Source organism: Schistocerca gregaria, chromosome 1 (assembly GCF_023897955.1).
Source record: "Schistocerca gregaria isolate iqSchGreg1 chromosome 1, iqSchGreg1.2, whole genome shotgun sequence".
NCBI lineage: Eukaryota > Metazoa > Arthropoda > Insecta > Orthoptera > Acrididae > Schistocerca > Schistocerca gregaria.
Genome location: NC_064920.1, coordinates 760,459,147 through 760,486,058, shown reverse-complemented (window position 1 = coordinate 760,486,058; position 26,912 = coordinate 760,459,147). Strand labels below are relative to the sequence as shown.

The 26,912-nt window shown below is 45.9% G+C and overlaps 1 protein-coding gene across 1 annotated transcript in view; it reads left to right on the top strand.

Annotated features, from left to right (window-relative positions):
• LOC126268008 (neuronal acetylcholine receptor subunit alpha-7-like) overlaps positions 1-26,912 on the top strand; it is a 587,517-nt gene that overhangs the window by 348,116 nt on the left and 212,489 nt on the right. The gene's annotated exons all lie outside the window — the stretch shown is intronic.

Sequence of the window (26,912 nt, the reverse complement as noted above, 5' to 3'; positions counted from 1 at the left end):
TTATGAATGCCAGGCTTCCTAAGTTGCAAATAATCCTTCACGTAGCCAAGCAGTGCCCTAATCTTGGGAGGAGAGTTGGATACAATCTTAATGCTAAAACTCGCAACGTAAGGAATAAAGGCCGCAGGTGTATGACCCTTCTCACGCACTTACGGGAGTGGTTCAAACTCCATAGCACGACGAATCTGCTTCGCAGAGTATCCATTTTCCTTAAACACATCCACCAATGTATACGTACTTGGGTTAACCTGTCCGTTAATTGCATATATTCTGCGTACCAAAGTCTTACGGGCGCCATTGCGTAGGTACGATGGATGGCAACTCTTGGCATGTAGATACCGATCATTGTGTGTCGGTATTTTATGAATGCCAGGCTTCCTAAGTTGCAAATAATCCTTCACGTAGCCAAGCAGTGCCCTAATCATAGGAGGAGAGTTGGATACAATCTTAATGCTAAAACTCGCACGTAAGGAATAAAGGCCGCAGGTGTATGACCCTTCTCACGCACTTACGGGAGTGGTTCAAACTCCATAGCACGACGAATCTGCTTCGCAGAGCATCCATTTTCCTTAAACACAGCCACCAATGTCTACGTTCTTGGGTTAACCTGTCCGTTAATTGCATATATTCTGCGTACCAAAGTCTTACGGGCGCCATTGCGTAGGTACGATGGATGGCAACTCTTGGCATGTAGATACCGATCGTTGTGTGTCGGCATTTTATGAATGCCAGGCTTCCTAAGTTGCAAATAATCCTTCACGTAGCCAAGCAGTGCCCTAATCTTGGGAGGAGAGTTGGATACAATCTTAATGCTAAAACTCGCAACGTAAGGAATAAAGGCCGCAGGTGTATGACCCTTCTCACGCACTTACGGGAGTGGTTCAAACTCCATAGCACGACGAATCTGCTTCGCAGAGTATCCACTTTCCTTAAACACAGCCACCAATGTGTACGTACTTGGGTTAACCTGTCCGTTAATTGCATATATTCTGCGTACCAAAGTCTTACGGGCGCCATTGCGTAGGTACGATGGATGGCAACTCTTGGCATGTAGATACCGATCGTTGTGTGTCGGCATTTTATGAATGCCAGGCTTCCTAAGTTGCAAATAATTCTTCACGTAGCCAAGCAGTGCCCTAATCTTGGGAGGAGAGTTGGATACAATCTTAATGCTAAAACTCGCAACGTAAGGAATAAAGGCCGGAGGTGTATGACCTTTCTCACGCACTTACGGGAGTGGTTCAAAGTCCATAGCACGACGAATCTGCTTCGCAGAGTATCCATTTTCCTTAAACACAGCCACCAATGTGTACGTACTTGGGTTAACCTGTCCGTTAATTGCATATATTCTGCGTACCAAAGTCTTACGGGCGCCATTGTGTAGGTACGATGGATGGCAACTCTTGGCATGTAGATACCGATCGTTGTGTGTCAGGATTTTATGAATGCCAGGCTTCCTAAGTTGCAAATAATCCTTCACGTAGCCAAGCAGTGCCCTAATCTTGGGAGAAGATTTGGATACAATCTTAATGCTAAAACTCGCAACGTAAGGAATAAAGGCCCCAGGTGTATGACCCATCTCACGCACTTACGGGAGTGGTTCAAACTCCATAGCACGACGAATCTGCTTCGCAGAGTATCCATTTTCCTTAAACACAGCCACCAATGTGTACGTACTTGGGTTAACCTGTCCGTTAATTGCATATATTCTGCGTACCAAAGTCTTACGGGCGCCATTGCGTAGGTACGATGGATGGCAACTCTTGTCATGTAGATACCGATCGTTGTGTGTCGGCATTTTATGAATGCCAGGCTTCCTAAGTTGCAAATAATCCTTCACGTAGCCAAGCAGTGCCCTAATCTTGGGAGGAGAGTTGGATACAATCTTAATGCTAAAACTCGCAACGTAAGGAATAAAGGCCGCAGGTGTATGACCCTTCTGACGCACTTACGGGAGTGGTTCAAACTCCATAGCACGACGAATCTGCTTCGCAGAGTATCCATTTTCCTTAAACACAGCCACCAATGTGTACGTTCTTGGGTTAACCTGTCCGTTAATTGCATATATTCTGCGTACCAAAGTCTTACGGGCGCCATTGCGTAGGTACGATGGATGGCAACTCTTGGCATGTAGATACCGATCGTTGTGTGTCGGCATTTTATGAATGCCAGGCTTCCTAAGTTGCAAATAATCCTTCACGTAGCCAAGCAGTGCCCTAATCTTGGGAGGAGAGTTGGATACAATCTTAATGCTAAAACTCGCAACGTAAGGAATAAAGGCCGCAGGTGTATGACCCTTCTCACGCACTTACGGGAGTGGTTCAAACTCCATAGCACGACGAATCTGCTTCGCAGAGTATCCATTTTCCTTAAACACATCCACCAATGTATACGTACTTGGGTTAACCTGTCCGTTAATTGCATATATTCTGCGTACCAAAGTCTTACGGGCGCCATTGCGTAGGTACGATGGATGGCAACTCTTGGCATGTAGATACCGATCGTTGTGTGTCGGCATTTTATGAATGCCAGGCTTCCTAAGTTGCAAATAATCCTTCACGTAGCCAAGCAGTGCCCTAATCTTGGGAGAAGAGTTGGATACAATCTTAATGCAAAAACTCGCAACGTAAGGAATAAAGGCCGCAGGTGTATGACCCTTCTCACGCACTTACGGGAGTGGTTCAAACTCCATAGCACGACGAATCTGCTTCGCAGAGTATCCATTTTCCTTAAACACAGCCACCAATGTGTACGTTCTTGGGTTAACCTGTCCGTTAATTGCATATATTCTGCGTACCAAAGTCTTACGGGCGCCATTGCGTAGGTACGATGGATGGCAACTCTTGGCATGTAGATACCGATCGTTGTGTGTCGGCATTTTATGAATGCCAGGCTTCCTAAGTTGCAAATAATCCTTCACGTAGCCAAGCAGTGCCCTAATCTTGGGAGGAGAGTTGGATACAATCTTAATGCTATAACTCGCAACGTAAAGAATAAAGGCCCCAGGTGCACGACCCTTCTCACGCACTTACGGGAGTGGTTCAAACTCCATAGCACGACGAATCTGCTTCGCAGAGTATCCACTTTCCTTAAACACAGCCACCAATGTGTACGTTCTTGGGTTAACCTGTCCGTTAATTGCATATATTCTGCGTACCAAAGTCTTACGGGCGCCATTGCGTAGGTACGATGGATGGCAACTCTTGGCATGTAGATACCGATCATTGTGTGTCGGTATTTTATGAATGCCAGGCTTCCTAAGTTGCAAATAATCCTTCACGTAGCCAAGCAGTGCCCTAATCATAGGAGGAGAGTTGGATACAATCTTAATGCTAAAACTCGCACGTAAGGAATAAAGGCCGCAGGTGTATGACCCTTCTCACGCACTTACGGGAGTGGTTCAAACTCCATAGCACGACGAATCTGCTTCGCAGAGCATCCATTTTCCTTAAACACAGCCACCAATGTCTACGTTCTTGGGTTAACCTGTCCGTTAATTGCATATATTCTGCGTACCAAAGTCTTACGGGCGCCATTGCGTAGGTACGATGGATGGCAACTCTTGGCATGTAGATACCGATCGTTGTGTGTCGGCATTTTATGAATGCCAGGCTTCCTAAGTTGCAAATAATCCTTCACGTAGCCAAGCAGTGCCCTAATCTTGGGAGGAGAGTTGGATACAATCTTAATGCTAAAACTCGCAACGTAAGGAATAAAGGCCCCAGGTGTACGACCCTTCTCACGCACTTACGGGAGTGGTTCAAACTCCATAGCACGACGAATCTGCTTCGCAGAGTATCCACTTTCCTTAAACACAGCCACCAATGTGTACGTACTTGGGTTAACCTGTCCGTTAATTGCATATATTCTGCGTACCAAAGTCTTACGGGCGCCATTGCGTAGGTACGATGGATGGCAACTCTTGGCATGTAGATACCGATCGTTGTGTGTCGGCATTTTATGAATGCCAGGCTTCATAAGTTGCAAATAATTCTTCACGTAGCCAAGCAGTGCCCTAATCTTGGGAGGAGAGTTGGATACAATCTTAATGCTAAAACTCGCAACGTAAGGAATAAAGGCCGGAGGTGTATGACCCTTCTCACGCACTTACGGGAGTGGTTCAAAGTCCATAGCACGACGAATCTGCTTCGCAGAGTATCCATTTTCCTTAAACACAGCCACCAATGTGTACGTACTTGGGTTAACCTGTCCGTTAATTGCATATATTCTGCGTACCAAAGTCTTACGGGCGCCATTGTGTAGGTACGATGGATGGCAACTCTTGGCATGTAGATACCGATCGTTGTGTGTCAGGATTTTATGAATGCCAGGCTTCCTAAGTTGCAAATAATCCTTCACGTAGCCAAGCAGTGCCCTAATCTTGGGAGAAGATTTGGATACAATCTTAATGCTAAAACTCGCAACGTAAGGAATAAAGGCCCCAGGTGTATGACCCATCTCACGCACTTACGGGAGTGGTTCAAACTCCATAGCACGACGAATCTGCTTCGCAGAGTATCCATTTTCCTTAAACACAGCCACCAATGTGTACGTTCTTGGGTTAACCTGTCCGTTAATTGCATATATTCTGCGTACCAAAGTCTTACGGGCGCCATTGCGTAGGTACGATGGATGGCAACTCTTGGCATGTAGATACCGATCGTTGTGTGTCGGCATTTTATGAATGCCAGGCTTCCTAAGTTGCAAATAATCCTTCACGTAGCCAAGCAGTGCCCTAATCTTGGGAGGAGAGTTGGATACAATCTTAATGCTAAAACTCGCAACGTAAGGAATAAAGGCCCCAGGTGTACGACCCTTCTCACGCACTTACGGGAGTGGTTCAAACTCCATAGCACGACGAATCTGCTTCGCAGAGTATCCACTTTCCTTAAACACAGCCACCAATGTGTACGTACTTGGGTTAACCTGTCCGTTAATTGCATATATTCTGCGTACCAATGTCTTACGGGCGCCATTGCATAGGTACGATGGATGGCAACTCTTGGCATGTAGATACCGATCGTTGTGTGTCGGCATTTTATGAATGCCAGGCTTCCTAAGTTGCAAATAATCCTTTACACAGCCAAGCAGTGCCCTAATCTTGGGAGGAGAGTTGGATACAATCTTAATGCTAAAACTCGCAACGTAAGGAATAAAGGCCGCAGGTGTATGACCCTTCTCACTCACTTACGGGAGTGGTTCAAACTCCATAGCACGACGAATCTGCTTCGCAGAGTATCCATTTTCCTTAAACACAGCCACCAATGTGTACGTTCTTGGGTTAACCTTTCCATTAATTGCATATATTCTGCGTACCAAAGTCTTACGGGCGCCATTGCGTAGGTACGATGGATGGCAACTCTTGGCATGTAGATACCGATCGTTGTGTGTCGGCATTTTATGAATGCCAGGCTTCCTAAGTTGCAAATAATCCTTCACGTAGCCAAGCAGTGCCCTAATCTTGGGAGGAGAGTTGGATACAATCTTAATGCTAAAACTCGCAATGTAAGGAATAAAGGCCGCAGGTGTATGACCCTTCTGAAGCACTTACGGGAGTGGTTCAAACTCCATATCACGACGAATCTGCTTCGCAGAGTATCCAGTTTTCCTTAAACACGTCCACCAATGTGTACGTTCTTGGGTTAACCTGTCCGTTAATTGCATATATTCTGCGTACCAAAGTCTTACGGGCGCCATTGCGTAGGTACGATGGATGGCAACTCTTGGCATGTAGATACCGATCGTTGTGTGTCGGCATTTTATGAATGCCATGCTTCCTAAGTTGCAAATAATCCTTCACGTAGCCAAGCAGTGCCCTAATCTTGGGAGGAGAGTTGGATACAATCTTAATGCTAAAACTCGCAACGTAAGGAATAAAGGCCGCAGGTGTATGACCCTTCTGACACACTTACGGCGGTGGTTCAAACTCCATAGCACGACGAATCTGCTTCGCAGAGTATCCATTTTCCTTAAACACATCCACCAATGTGTACGTTCTTGGGTTAACCTGTCCGTTAATTGCATATATTCTGCGTACCAAAGTCTTACGGGCGCCATTGCGTAGGTACGATGGATGGCAACTCTTGGCATGTAGATACCGATCGTTGTGTGTCGGCATTTTATGAATGCCAGGCTTCCTAAGTTGCAAATAATCCTTCACGTAGCCAAGCAGTGCCCTAATCTTGGGAGGAGAGTTGGATACAATCTTAATGCTAAAACTCGCAACGTAAGGAATAAAGGCCGCAGGTCTATGACCCTTCTCACGCACTTACGGGAGTGGTTCAAACTCCATAGCACGACGAATCTGCTTCGCAGAGTATCCATTTTCCTTAAACACAGCCACCAATGTGTACGTTCTTGGGTTAACCTGTCCGTTAATTGCATATATTCTGCGTACCAAAGTCTTACGGGCGCCATTGCATAGGTACGATGGATGGCAACTCTTCGCATGTAGATACCAATCGTTGTGTGTCGGCATTTTATGAATGCCAGGCTTCCTAAGTTGCAAATAATCCTTCACGTAGCCAAGCAGTGCCCTAATCTTGGGAGGAGAGTTGGATACAATCTTAATGCTAAAACTCGCAACGTAAGGAATAAAGGCCGCAGGTGTATGACCCTTCTGATGCACTTACGGGAGTGGTTCAAACTCCATAGCACGACGAATCTGCTTTGCAGAGTATACATTTTCCTTAAACACATCCACCAATGTGTACGTTCTTGGGTTAACCTGTCTGTTAATTGCATATATTATGCGTACCAAAGTCTTACGGGAGCCATTGCGTAGGTACGATGGATGGCAACTCTTGGCATGTAGATACCGATCGTTGTGTGTCGGTATTTTATGAATGCCAGGCTTCCTAAGTTGCAAATAATCCTTAACGTAGCCAAGCAGTGCCCTAATCATAGGAGGAGAGTTGGATACAATCTTAATGCTAAAACTCGCACGTAAGGAATAAAGGCCGCAGGTGAATGACCCTTCTCACGCACTTACGGGAGTGGTTCAAACTCCACAGCACGACGAATCTGCTTCGCAGAGTATCCATTTTCCTTAAACACAGCCACCAATGTGTATGTTCTTGGGTTAACGTGTCCGTTAATTGCATATATTATGCGTACCAAAGTCTTACGGGCGCCATTGCGTAGGTACGATGGATGGCAACTCTTGGCATGTAGATACCGATCGTTGTGTGTCGGTATTTTATGAATGCCAGGCTTCCTAAGTTGCAAATAATCCTTCACGTAGCCAAGCAGTGCCCTAATCTTGGGAGGAGAGTTGGATACAATCTTAATGCTAAAACTCGCAACGTAAGGAATAAAGGCCACAGGTGTATGACCCTTCTCACGCACTTACAGGAGTGGTTCAAACTCAATAGCACAACGAATCTGCTTCGCAGAGTATCCATCTTCCTTAAACACAGCCACCAATGTGTACGTTCTTGGGTTAACCTGTCCGTTAATTGCATATATTGTGCGTGCCAAAGTCTTACGGGCGCCATTGCGTAGGTACGATGGATGGCAACTCTTGGCATGTAGATACCGATCGTTGTGTGTCGGCATTTTATGAATGCCAGGCTTCCTAAGTTGCAAATAATCCTTCACGTAGCCAAGCAGTGCCCTAATCTTGGGAGGAGAGTTGGATACAATCTTAATGCTAAAACTCGCAACGTAAGGAATAAAGGCCGCAGGTGTATGACCCTTCTCACGCACTTACGGGAGTGGTTCAAACTCCATAGCACGACGAATCTGCTTCGCAGAGTATCCATTTTCCTTAAACACAGCCACCAATGTGTACGTTCTTGGGTTTACCTGTCCGTTAATTGCATATATTCTGCGTACCAAAATCTTACGGGCGCCATTGCGTAGGTACGATGGATGGCAACTCTTGGCATGTAGATACCGATCGTTGTGTGTCGGTATTTTATGAATGCCAGGCTTCCTAAGTTGCAAATAATCCTTCACGTAGCCAAGCAGTGCCCTAATCATAGGAGGAGAGTTGGATACAATCTTAATGCTAAAACTCGCACGTAAGGAATAAAGGCCGCAGGTGTATGACCCTTCTCACGCACTTACGGGAGTGGTTCAAACTCCATAGCACGACGAATCTGCTTTGCAGAGTATCCCCTTTCCTTAAACACAGCCACCAATGTGTACGTACTTGGGTTAACCTGTCCGTTAATTGCATATATTCTGCGTACCAAAGTCTTACGGGCGCCATTGCGTAGGTACGATGGATGGCAACTCTTGGCATGTAGATACCGATCGTTGTGTGTCGGCATTTTATGAATGCCAGGCTTCCTAAGTTGCAAATATTCCTTCACGTAGCCAAGCAGTGCCCTAATCTTGGGAGGAGAGTTGGATACAATCTTAATGCTAAAACTCGCAATGTAAGGAATAAAGGCCGCAGGTCTATGACCCTTCTCACGCACTTACGGGAGTGGTTCAAACTCCATAGCACGACGAATCTGCTTCGCAGAGTATCCATTTTCCTTAAACACATCAACCAGTGTGTACGTTCTTGGGTTAACCTGTCCCTTAATTGCATATATTCTGCGTACGAAAGTCTTACGGGCGCCATTTCGTAGGTACGATGGATGGCAACTATTGGCATGTAGATACCGATCGTTGTGTGTCGGCATTTTATGAATGCCAGGCTTACTAAGTTGCAAATAATCCTTCACGTAGCCAAGCAGTGCCCTAATCTTGGGAGGAGAGTTGGATACAATCTTAATGCTAAAACTCGCAACGTAAGGAATAAAGGCCGCAGGGGTATGACCATTCTCACACACTTACGGGAGTGGTTCAAACTCCATAGCACGACGAATCTGCTTCGCAGAGTATCTATTTTCCTTAAACACAGCCACCAATGTGTACGTTCTTGGTTAACCTGTCCGTTAATTTGCATATATTCTGCGTACCAAAGTCTTACGGGCGCCATTGCGTAGGTACGATGGATGGCAACTCTTGGCATGTAGATACCGATCGTTGTGTGTCGGCATTTTATGAATGCCAGGCTTCCTAAGTTGCAAATAATCCTTCACGTAGCCAAGCAGTGCCCTAATCTTGGGAGAAGAGTTGGATACAATCTTAATGCTAAAACTCGCAACGTCAGGAATAAAGGCCGCAGGTGTATGACCCTTCTCACGCACTTACGGGAGTGGTTCAAACTCCATAGCACGACGAATCTGCTTCGCAGAGTATCCATTTTCCTTAAACACAGCCACCAATGTGTACGTACTTGGGTTAACCTGTCCGTTAATTGCATATATTCTGCGTACCAAAGTCTTACGGGCGCCATTGCGTAGGTACGATGGATGGCAACTCTTGGCATGTAGATACCGATCGTTGTGTGTCGGTATTTTATGAATGCCAGGCTTCCTAAGTTGCAAATAATCCTTCACGTAGCCAAGCAGTGCCCTAATCATAGGAGGAGAGTTGGATACAATCTTAATGCTAAAACTCGCAACGTAAGGAATAAAGGCCGGAGGTGTATGACCCTTCTCACGCACTTACGGGAGTGGTTCAAAGTCCATAGCACGACGAATCTGCTTCGCAGAGTATCCATTTTCCTTAAACACAGCCACCAATGTGTACGTACTTGGGTTAACCTGTCCGTTAATTGCATATATTCTGCGTACCAAAGTCTTACGGGCGCCATTGCGTAGGTACGATGGATGGCAACTCTTGGCATGTAGATACCGATCGTTGTGTGTCGGCATTTTATGAATGCCAGGCTTCCTAAGTTGCAAATAATCCTTCACGTAGCCAAGCAGTGCCCTAATCTTGGGAGAAGAGTTGGATACAATCTTAATGCTAAAACTCGCAACGTAATTAATAAAGGCCGCAGGTGTATGACCCTTCTGACACACGGGGGTGGTTCAAACTCCATAGCACGACGAATCTGCTTCGCAGAGTATCCATTTTCCTTAAACACATCCACCAATGTGTACGTTCTTGGGTTAACCTGTCCGTTAATTGCATATATTCTGCGTACCAAAGTCTTACGGGCGCCATTGCGTAGGTACGATGGATGGCAACTCTTGGCATGTAGATACCGATCGTTGTGTGTCGGCATTTTATGAATGCCAGGCTTCCTAAGTTGCAAATAATCCTTCACGTAGCCAAGCAGTGCCTAATCTTGGGAGGAGAGTTGGATACAATCTTAATGCTAAAACTCGCAACGTAAGGAATAAAGGCCGCAGGTCTATGACCCTTCTCACGCACTTACGGGAGTGGTTCAAACTCCATAGCACGACGAATCTGCTTCGCAGAGTATCCATTTTCCTTAAACACAGCCACCAATGTGTACGTTCTTGGGTTAACCTGTCCGTTAATTGCATATATTCTGCGTACCAAAGTCTTACGGGCGCCATTGCGTAGGTACGATGGATGGCAACTCTTGGCATGTAGATACCGATCGTTGTGTGTCGGCATTTTATGAATGCCAGGCTTCCTAAGTTGCAAATAATCCTTCACGTAGCCAAGCAGTGCCCTAATCTTGGGAGGAGAGTTGGATACAATCTTAATGCTAAAACTCGCAACGTCAGGAATAAAGGCCGCAGGTGTATGACCCTTCTCACGCACTTACGGGAGTGGTTCAAACTCCATAGCACGACGAATCTGCTTCGCAGAGTATCCATTTTCCTTAAACACAGCCACCAATGTGTACGTACTTGGGTTAACCTGTCCGTTAATTGCATATATTCTGCGTACCAAAGTCTTACGGGCGCCATTGCGTAGGTACGATGGATGGCAACTCTTGGCATGTAGATACCGATCGTTGTGTGTCGGTATTTTATGAATGCCAGGCTTCCTAAGTTGCAAATAATCCTTCACGTAGCCAAGCAGTGCCCTAATCATAGGAGGAGAGTTGGATACAATCTTAATGCTAAAACTCGCAACGTAAGGAATAAAGGCCGGAGGTGTATGACCCTTCTCACGCACTTACGGGAGTGGTTCAAAGTCCATAGCACGACGAATCTGCTTCGCAGAGTATCCATTTTCCTTAAACACAGCCACCAATGTGTACGTACTTGGGTTAACCTGTCCGTTAATTGCATATATTCTGCGTACCAAAGTCTTACGGGCGCCATTGCGTAGGTACGATGGATGGCAACTCTTGGCATGTAGATACCGATCGTTGTGTGTCGGCATTTTATGAATGCCAGGCTTCCTAAGTTGCAAATAATCCTTCACGTAGCCAAGCAGTGCCCTAATCTTGGGAGAAGAGTTGGATACAATCTTAATGCTAAAACTCGCAACGTAATTAATAAAGGCCGCAGGTGTATGACCCTTCTGACACACGGGGGTGGTTCAAACTCCATAGCACGACGAATCTGCTTCGCAGAGTATCCATTTTCCTTAAACACATCCACCAATGTGTACGTTCTTGGGTTAACCTGTCCGTTAATTGCATATATTCTGCGTACCAAAGTCTTACGGGCGCCATTGCGTAGGTACGATGGATGGCAACTCTTGGCATGTAGATACCGATCGTTGTGTGTCGGCATTTTATGAATGCCAGGCTTCCTAAGTTGCAAATAATCCTTCACGTAGCCAAGCAGTGCCTAATCTTGGGAGGAGAGTTGGATACAATCTTAATGCTAAAACTCGCAACGTAAGGAATAAAGGCCGCAGGTCTATGACCCTTCTCACGCACTTACGGGAGTGGTTCAAACTCCATAGCACGACGAATCTGCTTCGCAGAGTATCCATTTTCCTTAAACACAGCCACCAATGTGTACGTTCTTGGGTTAACCTGTCCGTTAATTGCATATATTCTGCGTACCAAAGTCTTACGGGCGCCATTGCGTAGGTACGATGGATGGCAACTCTTGGCATGTAGATACCGATCGTTGTGTGTCGGCATTTTATGAATGCCAGGCTTCCTAAGTTGCAAATAATCCTTCACGTAGCCAAGCAGTGCCCTAATCTTGGGAGGAGAGTTGGATACAATCTTAATGCTAAAACTCGCAACGTAAGGAATAAAGGCCCCAGGTGTACGACCCTTCTCACGCACTTACGGGAGTGGTTCAAACTCCATAGCACGACGAATCTGCTTCGCAGAGTATCCACTTTCCTTAAACACAGCCACCAATGTGTACGTACTTGGGTTAACCTGTCCGTTAATTGCATATATTCTGCGTACCAAAGTCTTACGGGCGCCATTGCGTAGGTACGATGGATGGCAACTCTTGGCATGTAGATACCGATCGTTGTGTGTCGGCATTTTATGAATGCCAGGCTTCCTAAGTTGCAAATAATCCTTCACGTAGCCAAGCAGTGCCCTAATCTTGGGAGGAGAGTTGGATACAATCTTAATGCTAAAACTCGCAATGTAAGGAATAAAGGCCGCAGGTGTATGACCCTTCTCACGCACTTACGGGAGTGGTTCAAACTCCATAGCACGACGAATCTGCATCGCAGAGTATTCATTTTCCTTAAACACATCCACCAGTGTGTACGTTCTTGGGTTAACCTGTCCCTTAATTGCATATATTCTGCGTACGAAAGTCTTACGGGCGCCATTTCGTAGGTACGATGGATGGCAACTCTTGGCATGTAGATACCGATCGTTGTGTGTCGGCATTTTATGAATGCCAGGCTTCCTAAGTTGCAAATACTCCTTCACGTAGCCAAGCAGTGCCCTAATCTTGGGAGGAGAGTTGGATACAATCTTAATGCTAAAACTCGCAACGTAAGGAATAAAGGCCGCAGGGGTATGACCCTTCTCACACACTTACGGGAGTGGTTCAAACTCCATAGCACGACGAATCTGCTTCGCAGAGTATCTATTTTCCTTAAACACAGCCACCAATGTGTACGTTCTTGGTTAACCTGTCCGTTAATTTGCATATATTCTGCGTACCAAAGTCTTACGGGCGCCATTGCGTAGGTACGATGGATGGCAACTCTTGGCATGTAGATACCGATCGTTGTGTGTCGGCATTTTATGAATGCCAGGCTTCCTAAGTTGCAAATAATCCTTCACGTAGCCAAGCAGTGCCCTAATCTTGGGAGGAGAGTTGGATACAATCTTAATGCTAAAACTCGCAACGTCAGGAATAAAGGCCGCAGGTGTATGACCCTTCTCACGCACTTACGGGAGTGGTTCAAACTCCATAGCACGACGAATCTGCTTCGCAGAGTATCCATTTTCCTTAAACACAGCCACCAATGTGTACGTACTTGGGTTAACCTGTCCGTTAATTGCATATATTCTGCGTACCAAAGTCTTACGGGCGCCATTGCGTAGGTACGATGGATGGCAACTCTTGGCATGTAGATACCGATCGTTGTGTGTCGGCATTTTATGAATGCCAGGCTTCCTAAGTTGCAAATAATCCATCACGTTGCCAAGCAGTGCCCTAATCTTGGGAGGAGAGTTGGATACAATCTTAATGCTAAAACTCGCAACGTAAGGAATAAAGGCCGGAGGTGTATGACCCTTCTCACGCACTTACGGAGTGGTTCAAACTCCATAGCACGACGAATCTGCTTCGCAGAGTATCCATTTTCCTTAAACACAGCCACCAATGTGTACGTACTTGGGTTAACCTGTCCGTTAATTGCATATATTCCGCGTACCAAAGTCTTACGGGCGCCATTGCGTAGGTACGATGGATGGCAACTCTTGGCATGTAGATACCGATCGTTGTGTGTCGGCATTTTATGAATGCCAGGCTTCCTAAGTTGCCAATAATCCTTCACGTAGCCAAGCAGTGCCCTAATCTTGGGAGAAGAGTTGGATACAATCTTAATGCTAAAACTCGCAAAGTCAGGAATTAAGGCCGCAGGTATATGACCCTTCTCACGCACTTACGGGAGTGGTTCAAACTCCATAGCACGACGAATCTGCTTCGCAGAGTATCCATTTTCCTTAAACACAGCCACCAATGTGTACGTACTTGGGTTAACCTGTCTGTTAATTGCATATATTCTGCGTACCAAAGTCTTACGGGCGCCATTACGTAGGTACGATGGATGGCAACTCTTGGCATGTAGATACCGATCGTTGTGTGTCGGCATTTTATGAATGCCAGGCTTCCTGATTTGCAAACAATCCTTCACGTAGCCAAGCAGTGCCCTAATCTTGGGAGGAGAGTTGGATACAATCTTAATGCTAAAACTCGCAACGTAAGGAATAAAGGCCGCAGGTGTATGACCCTTCTGACACACTTACGGGGGTGGTTCAAACTCCATAGCACGACGAATCTGCTTCGCAGAGTATCCATTTTCCTTAAACACAGCCACCAATGTGTACGTACTTGGGTTAACCTGTCCGTTAATTGCATATATTCTGCGTACCAAAGTCTTACGGGCGCCATTGCGTAGGTACGATGGATGGCAACTCTTGGCATGTAGATACCGATCGTTGTGTGTCGGCATTTTATGAATGCCAGGCTTCCTAAGTTGCAAATAATCCTTCACGTAGCCAAGCAGTGCCCTAATCTTGGGAGGAGAGTTGGATACAATCTTAATGCTAAAACTCGCAACGTAAGGAATAAAGGCCGCAGGTCTATGACCCTTCTCACGCACTTACGGGAGTGGTTCAAACTCCATAGCACGACGAATCTGCTTCGCAGAGTATCCATTTTCCTTACACACAGCCACCAATGTGTACGTTCTTGGGTTAACCTGTCCGTTAATTGCATATATTCTGCGTACCAAAGTCTTACGGGTGCCATTGCGTAGGTACGATGGATGGCAACTCTTGGCATGTAGATACCGATCGTTGTGTGTCGGCATTTTATGAATGCCTGGCTTCCTAAGTTGCAAATAATCCTTCACGTAGCCAAGCAGTGCCCTAATCTTGGGAGGAGAGTTGGATACAATCTTAATGCTAAAACTCGCAACGTAAGGATTAAAGGCCGCAGGGGTATGACCCTTCTCACGTACTTACGGGAGTGGTTCAAACTCCATAGCACGACGAATCTGCTTCGCAGAGTATCTATTTTCCTTAAACACAGCCACCAATGTGTACGTTCTTGGGTTAACCTGTCCGTTAATTGCATATATTCTGCGTACCAAAGTCTTACTGGCGCCATTGCGTTGGTACGATGGATGGCAACTCTTGGCATGTAGATACCGATCGTTGTGTGTCGGCATTTTATGAATGCCAGGCTTCCTAAGTTGCAAATAATCCTTCACGTAGCCAAGCAGTGCCCTAATCTTGGGAGGAGAGATGGATACATTCTTAATGTTAAAACTCGCAACGTAAGGAATAAAGGCCGCAGGTGTATGACCCTTCTCACGCACTTACGGGAGTGGTTCAAACTCCATAGCACGGCGAATATGCTTCGCAGAGTATCCATTTTCCTTAAACACAGCCACCAATGTGTACGTACTTGGGTTAACCTGTCCGTTAATTGCATATATTCTGCGTACCAAAGTCTTACGGGCGCCATTGCGTAGGTACGATGGATGGCAACTCTTGGCATGTAGATACCGATCGTTGTGTGTCGGCATTTTATGAATGCCAGGCTTCCTAAGTTGCAAATAATCCTTCACGTAGCCAAGCAGTGCCCTAATCTTGGGAGGAGAGTTGGATACAATCTTAATGCTAAAACTCGCAACGTAAGGAATAAAGGCCGCAGGTCTATGACCCTTCTCACGCACTTACGGGAGTGGTTCAAACTCCATAGCACGACGAATCTGCTTCGCAGAGTATCCATTTTCCTTACACACAGCCACCAATGTGTACGTTCTTGGGTTAACCTGTCCGTTAATTGCATATATTCTGCGTACCAAAGTCTTACGGGCGCCATTGCGTAGGTACGATGGATGGCAACTCTTGGCATGTAGATACCGATCGTTGTGTGTCGGCATTTTATGAATGCCTGGCTTCCTAAGTTGCAAATAATCCTTCACGTAGCCAAGCAGTGCCCTAATCTTGGGAGGAGAGTTGGATACAATCTTAATGCTAAAACTCGCAACGTAAGGATTAAAGGCCGCAGGGGTATGACCCTTCTCACGTACTTACGGGAGTGGTTCAAACTCCATAGCACGACGAATCTGCTTCGCAGAGTATCTATTTTCCTTAAACACAGCCACCAATGTGTACGTTCTTGGGTTAACCTGTCCGTTAATTGCATATATTCTGCGTACCAAAGTCTTACTGGCGCCATTGCGTTGGTACGATGGATGGCAACTCTTGGCATGTAGATACCGATCGTTGTGTGTCGGCATTTTATGAATGCCAGGCTTCCTAAGTTGCAAATAATCCTTCACGTAGCCAAGCAGTGCCCTAATCTTGGGAGGAGAGATGGATACATTCTTAATGTTAAAACTCGCAACGTAAGGAATAAAGGCCGCAGGTGTATGACCCTTCTCACGCACTTACGGGAGTGGTTCAAACTCCATAGCACGGCGAATATGCTTCGCAGAGTATCCATTTTCCTTAAACACAGCCACCAATGTGTACGTTCTTGGGTTAACCGGTCCGTTAATTGCATATATTCTGCGTACTAAAGTCTTACGGGCGCCATTGTGTAGGTACGATGTATGGCAACTCTTGGCATGTAGATACCGATCGTTGTGTGTCGGCATTTTATGAATGCCAGGCTTCCTAAGTTGCAAATAATCCTTCACGTAGCCAAGCAGTGCCCTAATCCTGGGAGGAGAGTTGGATACAATCTTAATGCTAAAACTCGCAACGTAAGGAATAAAGGCCGCAGGGGTATGACCCTTCTCACTCACTTACGGGGGTGGTTCAAACTCCATAGCACGACGAATCTGCTTCGCAGAGTATCTATTTTCCTTAAACACAGCCACCAATGTGTACGTTCTTGGTTAACCTGTCCGTTAATTGCATATATTCTGCGTACCAAAGTCTTACGGGCGCCATTGCGTAGGTACGATGGATGGCAACTCTTGGCATGTAGATACCGATCGTTGTGTGTCGGCATTTTATGAATGCCAGGCTTCCTAAGTTGCCAATAATCCTTCACGTAGCCAAGCAGTGCCCTAATCTTGGGAGAAGAGTTGGATACAATCTTAATGCTAAAACTCGCAAAGTCAGGAATTAAGGCCGCATGTATATGACCCTTCTCACGCACTTACGGGAGTGGTTCAAACTCCATAGCACGACGAATCTGCTTCGCAGAGTATCCATTTTCCTTAAACACAGCCACCAATGTGTACGTACTTGGGTTAACCTGTCTGTTAATTGCATATATTCTGCGTACCAAAGTCTTACGGGCGCCATTGCGTAGGTTCGATGGATGGCAACTCTTGGCATGTAGATACCGATCGTTGTGTGTCGGCATTTTATGAATGCCAGGCTCCCTAAGTTGCAAATAATCCTTCACGTAGCCAAGCAGTGCCCTAATCTTGGGAGGAGAGTTGGATACAATCTTAATGCTAAAACTCGCAACGTAAGGAATAAAGGCCGCAGGTGTATGACCCTTCTGACACATTTACGGGGTTGGTTCAAACTCCATAGCACGACGAATCTGCTTCGCAGAGTATCCATTTTCCTTAAACACAGCCACCAATGTGTACGTTCTTGGGTTAACCTGTCCGTTAATTGCATATATTCTGCGTACCAAAGTCTTACGGGCGCCATTGCGTAGGTACGATGGATGGCAACTCTTGGCATGTAGATACCGATCGTTGTGTGTCGGCATTTTATGAATGCCAGGCTTCCTAAGTTGCAAATAATCCTTCACATAGCCAAGCAGTGCCCTAATCTTGGGAGGAGAGATGGATACATTCTTAATGTTAAAACTCGCAACGTAAGGAATAAAGGCCGCAGGTGTATGACCCTTCTCACGCACTTACGGGAGTGGTTCAAACTCCATAGCACGGCGAATATGCTTCGCAGAGTATCCATTTTCCTTAAACACAGCCACCAATGTGTACGTTCTTGGGTTAACCTGTCCGTTAATTGCATATATTCTGCGTACTAAAGTCTTACGGGCGCCATTGTGTAGGTACGATGTATGGCAACTCTTGGCATGTAGATACCGATCGTTGTGTGTCGGCATTTTATGAATGCCAGGCTTCCTAAGTTGCAAATAATCCTTCACGTAGCCAAGCAGTGCCCTAATCTTGGGAGGAGAGTTGGATACAATCTTAATGCTAAAACTCGCAACGTAAGGAATAAAGGCCGCAGGTGTATGACCCTTCTCACTCACTTACGGGGGTGGTTCAAACTCCATAGCACGACGAATCTGCTTCGCAGAGTATCTATTTTCCTTAAACACAGCCACCAATGTGTACGTTCTTGGTTAACCTGTCCGTTAATTGCATATATTCTGCGTACCAAAGTCTTACGGGCGCCATTGCGTAGGTACGATGGATGGCAACTCTTGGCATGTAGATACCGATCGTTGTGTGTCGGCATTTTATGAATGCCAGGCTTCCTAAGTTGCAAATAATCCTTCACGTTGCCAAGCAGTGCCCTAATCTTGGGACGAGAGTTGGATACAATCTTAATGCTAAAACTCGCAACGTCAGGAATAAATGCCGCAGGTGTATGACCCTTCTCACACACTTACGGGAGTGGTTCAAACTCCATAGCACGACGAATCTGCTTCGCAGAGTATCCATTTTCCTTAAACACAGCCACAAATGTGTACGTTCTTGAGTTAACCTGTCCGTTAATTGCATATATTCTGCGTACCAAAGTCTTACGGGCGCCATTGCATAGATACGATGGATGGCAACTCTTGGCATGTAGATACCGATCGTTGTGTGTCGGCATTTTATGAATGCCAGGCTTCCTAAGTAGCAAATAATCCTTCACGTAGCCAAGCAGTGCCCTAATCTTGGGAGGAGAGTTGGATACAATCTTAATGCTAAAACTCGCAACGTAAGGAATAAAGGCCGCAGGTCTATGACCCTTCTCACGCACTTACGGGAGTGGTTCAAACTCCATAGCACGACGAATCTGCTTCGCAGAGTATCCATTTTCCTTAAACACATCCACCAATGTGTACGTACTTGGGTTAACCTGTCCGTTAATTGCGTATATTCTGCGTACCAAAGTCTTACGGGCGCCATTGCGTAGGTACGATGGATGGCAACTGTTGGCATGTAGATACCGATCATTGTGTGTCGGCATTATATGAATGCCAGGCTTCCTAAGTTGCAAATAATCCTTCACGTAGCCAAGCAGTGCCCTAATCTTGGGAGAAGAGTTGGATACAATCTTAATGCTAAAACTCGCAACGTAAGGAATAAAAGCCGCAGGTGTATGACCCTTCTCACGCACTTACGGGAGTGGTTCAAACTCCATAGCACGACGAATCTGCTTCGCAGAGTATCCATTTTCCTTAAACACAGCCACCAATGTGTACGTTCTTGAGTTAACCTGTCCGTTAATTGCATATATTCTGCGTACCAAAGTCTTACGGGCGCCATTGCGTAGGTACGATGGATGGCAACTCTTGGCATGTAGATACCGATCGTTGTGTGTCGGCATTATATGAATGCCAGGCTTCCTAAGTTGCAAATACTCCTTCACGTAGCCAAGCAGTGCCCTAATCTTGGGAGGAGAGTTGGATACATTCTTAATGTTAAAACTCGCAACATAAGGAATAAAGGCCGCAGGTGTATGACCCTTCTCACGCACTTATGGGAGTGGTTCAAACTCCATAGCACGACGAATATGCTTCGCAGAGTATCCATTTTCCTTAAACACAGCCACCAATGTGTACGTTCTTGGGTTAACCTGTCCGTTAATTGCATATATTCTGCGTACTAAAGTCTTACGGGCGCCATTGTGTAGGTACGATGTATGGCAACTCTTGGCATGTAGATACCGATCGTTGTGTGTCGGCATTTTATGAATGCCAGGCTTCCTAAGTTGCAAATAATCCTTCACGTTGCCAAGCAGTGCCCTAATCTTGGGAGGAGAGTTGGATACAATCTTAATGCTAAAACTCGCAACGTAAGGAATAAAGGCCGGAGGTGTATGACCCTTCTCACGCACTTACGGAGTGGTTCAAACTCCATAGCACGACGAATCTGCTTCGCAGAGTATCCATTTTCCTTAAACACAGCCACCAATGTGTACGTACTTGGGTTAACCTGTCCGGTAATTGCATATATTCCGCGTACCAAAGTCTTACGGGCGCCATTGCGTAGGTACGATGGATGGCAACTCTTGGCATGTAGATACCGATCGTTGTGTGTCGGCATTTTATGAATGCCAGGCTTCCTAAGTTGCCAATAATCCTTCACGTAGCCAAGCAGTGCCCTAATCTTAGGAGAAGAGTTGGATACAATCTTAATGCTAAAACTCGCAAAGTCAGGAATTAAGGCCGCAGGTATATGACCCTTCTCACGCACTTACGGGAGTGGTTCAAACTCCATAGCACGACGAATCTGCTTCGCAGAGTATCTATTTTCCTTAAACACAGCCACCAATGTGTACGTTCTTGGGTTAACCTGTCCGTTAATTGCATATATTCAGCGTACCAAAGTCTTACTGGCGCCATTGCGTTGGTACGATGGATGGCAACTCTTGGCATGTAGATACCGATCGTTGTGTGTCGGCATTTTATGAATGCCAGGCTTCCTAAGTTGCAAATAATCCTTCACGTAGCCAAGCAGTGCCCTAATCTTGGGAGGAGAGATGGATACATTCTTAATGTTAAAACTCGCAACGTAAGGAATAAAGGCCGCAGGTGTATGACCCTTCTCACGCACTTACGGGAGTGGTTCAAACTCCATAGCACGGCGAATATGCTTCGCAGAGTATCCATTTTCCTTAAACACAGCCACCAATGTGTACGTTCTTGGGTTAACCTGTCCGTTAATTGCATATATTCTGCGTACTAGAGTCTTACGGGCGCCATTGTGTAGGTACGATGTATGGCAACTCTTGGCATGTAGATACCGATCGTTGTGTGTCAGCATTTTATGAATGCCAGGCTTCCTAAGTTGCAAATAATCCTTCACGTAGCCAAGCAGTGCCCTAATCTTGGGAGGAGAGTTGGATACAATCTTAATGCTAAAACTCGCAACGTAAGGAATAAAGGCCGCAGGGGTATGGCCCTTCTCACTCACTTACGGGGGTGGTTCAAACTCCATAGCATGACGAATCTGCTTCGCAGAGTATCTATTTTCCTTAAACACAGCCACCAATGTGTACGTTCTTGGTTAACCTGTCCGTTAATTGCATATATTCTGCGTACCAAAGTCTTACGGGCGCCATTGCGTAGGTACGATGGATGGCAACTCTTGGCATGTAGATACCGATCGTTGTGTGTCGGCATTTTATGAATGCCAGGCTTCCTAAGTTGCCAATAATCCTTCACGTAGCCAAGCAGTGCCCTAATCTTGGGAGAAGAGTTGGATACAATCTTAATGCTAAAACTCGCAAAGTCAGGAATTAAGGCCGCAGGTATATGACCCTTCTCACGCACTTACGGGAGTGGTTCAAACTCCATAGCACGACGAATCTGCTTCGCAGAGTATCCATTTTCCTTAAACACAGCCACCAATGTGTACGTACTTGGGTTAACCTGTCTGTTAATTGCATATATTCTGCGTACCAAAGTCTTACGGGCGCCATTGCGTAGGTACGATGGATGGCAACTCTTGGCATGTAGATACCGATCGTTGTGTGTCGGCATTTTATGAATGCCAGGCTCCCTAAGTTGCAAATAATCCTTCACGTAGCCAAGCAGTGCCCTAATCTTGGGAGGAGAGTTGGATACAATCTTAATGCTAAAACTCGCAACGTAAGGAATAAAGGCCGCAGGTGTATGACACTTCTGACACACTTACGGGGTTGGTTCAAACTCCATAGCACGACGAATCTGCTTCGCAGAGTATCCATTTTCCTTAAACACAGCCACCAATGTGTACGTTCTTTGGTTAACCTGTCCGTTAATTGCATATATTCTGCGTACCAAAGTCTTACGGGCGCCATTGCGTAGGTACGATGGATGGCAACTCTTGGCATGTAGATACCGATCGTTGTGTGTCGGCATTTTATGAATGCCAGGCTTACTAAGTTGCAAATAATCCTTCACATAGCCAAGCAGTGCCCTAATCTTGGGAGGAGAGTTGGATACAATCTTAATGCTAAAACTGGCAACGTAAGGAATAAAGGCCGCAGGTCTATGACCCTTCTCACGCACTTACGGGAGTGGTTCAAACTCCATAGCACGACGAATCTGCTTCGCAGAGTATCCATTTTCCTTAAACACAGCCACCAATGTGTACGTTCTTGGGTTAACCTGTCCGTTAATTGCATATATTCTGCGTACCAAAGTCTTACGGGCGCCATTGCGTAGGTACGATGGATGGCAACTCTTGGCATGTAGATACCGATCGTTGTGTGTCGGCATTTTATGAATGCCAGGCTTCCTAAGTTGCAAATAATCCTTCACGTAGCCAAGCAGTGCCCTAATCTTGGGAGGAGAGTTGGATACAATCTTAATGCTAAAACTCGCAACGTAAGGAATAAAGGCCGCAGGGGTATGACCCTTCTCACGTACTTACGGGAGTGGTTCAAACTCCATAGCACGACGAATCTGCTTCGCAGAGTATCTATTTTCCTTAAACACAGCCACCAATGTGTACGTTCTTGGGTTAACCTGTCCGTTAATTGCATATATTCTGCGTACCAAAGTCTTACTGGCGCCATTGCGTTGGTACGATGGATGGCAACTCTTGGCATGTAGATACCGATCGTTGTGTGTCGGCATTTTATGAATGCCAGGCTTCCTAAGTTGCAAATAATCCTTCACGTAGCCAAGCAGTGCCCTAATCTTGGGAGGAGAGTTGGATACAATCTTAATGCTAAAACTCGAAACGTCAAGAATAAAGGCCGCAGGTGTATGACCCTTCTCACGCACTTACGGGAGTGGTTCAAACTCCATAGCACGACGAATCTGCTTCGCAGAGTATCCATTTTCCTTAAACACAGCCACAAATGTGTACGTTCTTGGGTTAACCTGTCCGTTAATTGCATATATTCTGCGTACCAAAGTCTTACGGGCGCCATTGCGTAGGTACGATGGATGGCAACTCTTGGCATGTAGATACCGATCGTTGTGTGTCGGCATTTTATGAATGCCAGGCTTCCTAAGTTGTAAATAATCCTTAACGTTGCCAAGCAGTGCCCTAATCTTGGGAGGAGAGATGGATACATTCTTAATGTTAAAACTCGCAACGTAAGGAATAAAGGCCGCAGGTGTATGACCCTTCTCACGCACTTACGGGAGTGGTTCAAACTCCATAGCACGGCGAATATGCTTCGCAGAGTATCCATTTTCCTTAAACACAGCCACCAATGTGTACGTTCTTGGGTTAACCTGTCCGTTAATTGCATATATTCTGCGTACCAAAGTCTTACGGGCGCCATTGTGTAGGTACGATGTATGGCAACTCTTGGCATGTAGATACCGATCGTTGTGTGTCGGCATTTTATGAATGCCAGGCTTCCTAAGTTGCAAATAATCCTTCACGTAGCCAAGCAGTGCCCTAATCTTGGGAGGAGAGTTGGATACAATCTTAATGCTAAAACTCGCAACGTAAGGAATAAAGGCCGCAGGGATATGACCCTTCTCACTCACTTACGGGGGTGGTTCAAACTCCATAGCACGACGAATCTGCTTCGCAGAGTATCTATTTTCCTTAAACACAGCCACCAATGTGTACGTTCTTGGGTTAACCTGTCCGTTAATTGCATATATTCTGCGTACCAAAGTCTTACGGGCGCCATTGCGTAGGTACGATGGATGGCAACTCTTGGCATGTAGATACCGATCGTTGTGTGTCGGCATTTTATGAATGCCAGGCTTCCTAAGTTGCAAATAATCCTTCACGTTGCCAAGCAGTGCCCTAATCTTGGGACGAGAGTTGGATACAATCTTAATGCTAAAACTCGCAACGTCAGGAATAAATGCCGCAGGTGTATGACCCTTCTCACGCACTTACGGGAGTGGTTCAAACTCCATAGCACGACGAATCTGCTTCGCAGAGTATCCATTTTCCTTAAACACAGCCACAAATGTGTACGTTCTTGAGTTAACCTGTCCGTTAATTGCATATATTCTGCGTACCAAAGTCTTACGGGCGCCATTGCATAGGTACGATGGATGGCAACTCTTGGCATGTAGATACCGATCGTTGTGTGTTGGCATTTTATGAATGCCAGGCTTCCTAAGTTGCAAATAATCCTTCACGTAGCCAAGCAGTGCCCTAATCTTGGGAGGAGAGTTGGATACAATCTTAATGCTAAAACTCGCAACGTAAGGAATAAAGGCCGCAGGTCTATGACCCTTCTCACGCACTTACGGGAGTGGTTCAAACTCCATAGCACGACGAATCTGCTTCGCAGAGTATCCATTTTCCTTAAACACATCCACGAATGTGTACGTTCTTGGGTTAACCTGTCCGTTAATTGCGTATATTCGGCGTACCAAAGTCTTACGGGCGCCATTGCGTAGGTACGATGGATGGCAACTGTTGGCATGTAGATACCGATCATTGTGTGTCGGCATTTTATGAATGCCAGGCTTCCTAAGTTGCAAATAATCCTTCACGTAGCCAAGCAGTGCCCTAATCTTGGGAGGAGAGTTGGATACAATCTTAATGCTAAAACTCGCAACGTAAGGAATAAAGGCCGCAGGTGTATGACCCTCCTCACGCACTTACGGGAGTGGTTCAAACTCCATAGCACGACGAATCTGCTTCGCAGAGTATCCATTTTCCTTAAACACATCCACCAATGTGTACGTTCTTGGGTTAACCTGTCCGTTAATTGCATATATTCTGCGTACCAAAGTTTTACGGGCGCCATTGCGTAGGTACGATGGATGGCAACTCTTGGCATGTAGATACCGATCGTTGTGTGTCGGCATTTTATGAATGCCAGGCTTCCTAAGTTGCAAATAATCCTTCACGTAGCCAAGCAGTGCCCTAATCTTGGGAGGAGGGATGGATACAATCTTAATGCTAAAACTCGCAACGTAAGGAATAAAGGCCGCAGGTGTATGATCCTTCTGACGCACTTACGGGAGTGGTTCAAACTCCATAGCACGACGAATCTGCTTCGCAGAGTATCCATTTTCCTTAAACACATCCACCAATGTGTACGTTCTTGGGTTAACCTGTCCGTTAATTGCATATATTCTGCGTACTAAAGTCTTACGTGCGCCATTGCGTAGGTACGATGGATGGCAACTCTTGGCATGTAGATACCGATCGTTGTGTGTCGGCATTTTATGAATGCCAGGCTTCCTAAGTTGCAAATAATCCTTCACGTAGCCAAGCAGTGCCCTAATCTTGGGAGGAGAGTTGGATACAATCTTAATGCTAAAACTCGCAACGTAAGGAATAAAGGCCGCAGGTGTATGATCCTTCTGACGCACTTACGGGAGTGGTTCAAACTCCATAGCACGACGAATCTGCTTCGCAGAGTATCCATTTTCCTTAAACACATCCACCAATGTGTACGTTCTTGGGTTAACCTGTCCTTTAATTGCATATATTCTGCGTACCAAAGTCTTACGGGCGCCATTGCGTAGGTACGATGAATGGCAACTCTTGGCATGTAGATACCGATCATTGTGTGTCGGCATTTTATGAATGCCAGGCTTCCTAAGTTGCAAATAATCCTTCACGTAGCCAAGCAGTGCCCTAATCTTGGGAGGAGAGTTGGATACAATCTTAATGCTAAAACTCGCAACGTCAGGAATAAATGCCGCAGGTGTATGACCCTTCTGACGCACTTACGGGAGTGGTTCAAACTCCATAGCACGACGAATCTGCTTCGCAGAGTATCCATTTTCCTTAAACACAGCCACAAATGTGTACGTTCTTGAGTTAACCTGTCCGTTAATTGCATATATTCTGCGTACCAAAGTCTTACGGGCGCCATTGCATAGGTACGATGGATGGCAACTCTTGGCATGTAGATACCGATCGTTGTGTGTTGGCATTTTATGAATGCCAGGCTTCCTAAGTTGCAAATAATCCTTCACGTAGCCAAGCAGTGCCCTAATCTTGGGAGGAGAGTTGGATACAATCTTAATGCTAAAACTCGCAACGTAAGGAATAAAGGCCGCAGGTGTATGACCCTTCTCACGCACTTACGGGAGTGGTTCAAACTCCATAGCACGACGAATCTGCTTCGCAGAGTATCCATTTTCCTTAAACACATCCACGAATGTGTACGTTCTTGGGTTAACCTGTCCGTTAATTGCGTATATTCGGCGTACCAAAGTCTTACGGGCGCCATTGCGTAGGTACGATGGATGGCAACTGTTGGCATGTAGATACCGATCGTTGTGTGTCGGCATTTTATGAATGCCAGGCTTCCTAAGTTGCAAATAATCCTTCACGTAGCCAAGCAGTGCCCTAATCTTGGGAGGAGAGTTGGATACAATCTTAATGCTAAAACTCGCAACGTAAGGAATAAAGGCCGCAGGTGTATGACCCTTCTCACGCACTTACGGGAGTGGTTCAAACTCCATAGCACGACGAATCTGCTTCGCAGAGTATCCATTTTCCTTAAACACATCCACCAATGTGTACGTTCTTGGGTTAACCTGTCCGTTAATTGCATATATTATGCGTACCAAAGTCTTACGGGCGCCATTGCGTAGGTACGATGGATGGCAACTCTTGGCATGTAGATACCGATCGTTGTGTGTCGGCATTTTATGAATGCCAGGCTTCCTAAGTTGCAAATAATCCTTCACGTAGCCAAGCAGTGCCCTAATCTTGGGAGGAGAGTTGGATACAATCTTAATGCTAAAACTCGCAACGTAAGGAATAAAGGCCGCAGGTGTATGACCCTCCTCACGCACTTACGGGAGTGGTTCAAACTCCATAGCACGACGAATCTGCTTCGCAGAGTATCCATTTTCCTTAAACACATCCACCAATGTGTACGTTCTTGGGTTAACCTGTCCGTTAATTGCATATATTCTGCGTACCAAAGTTTTACG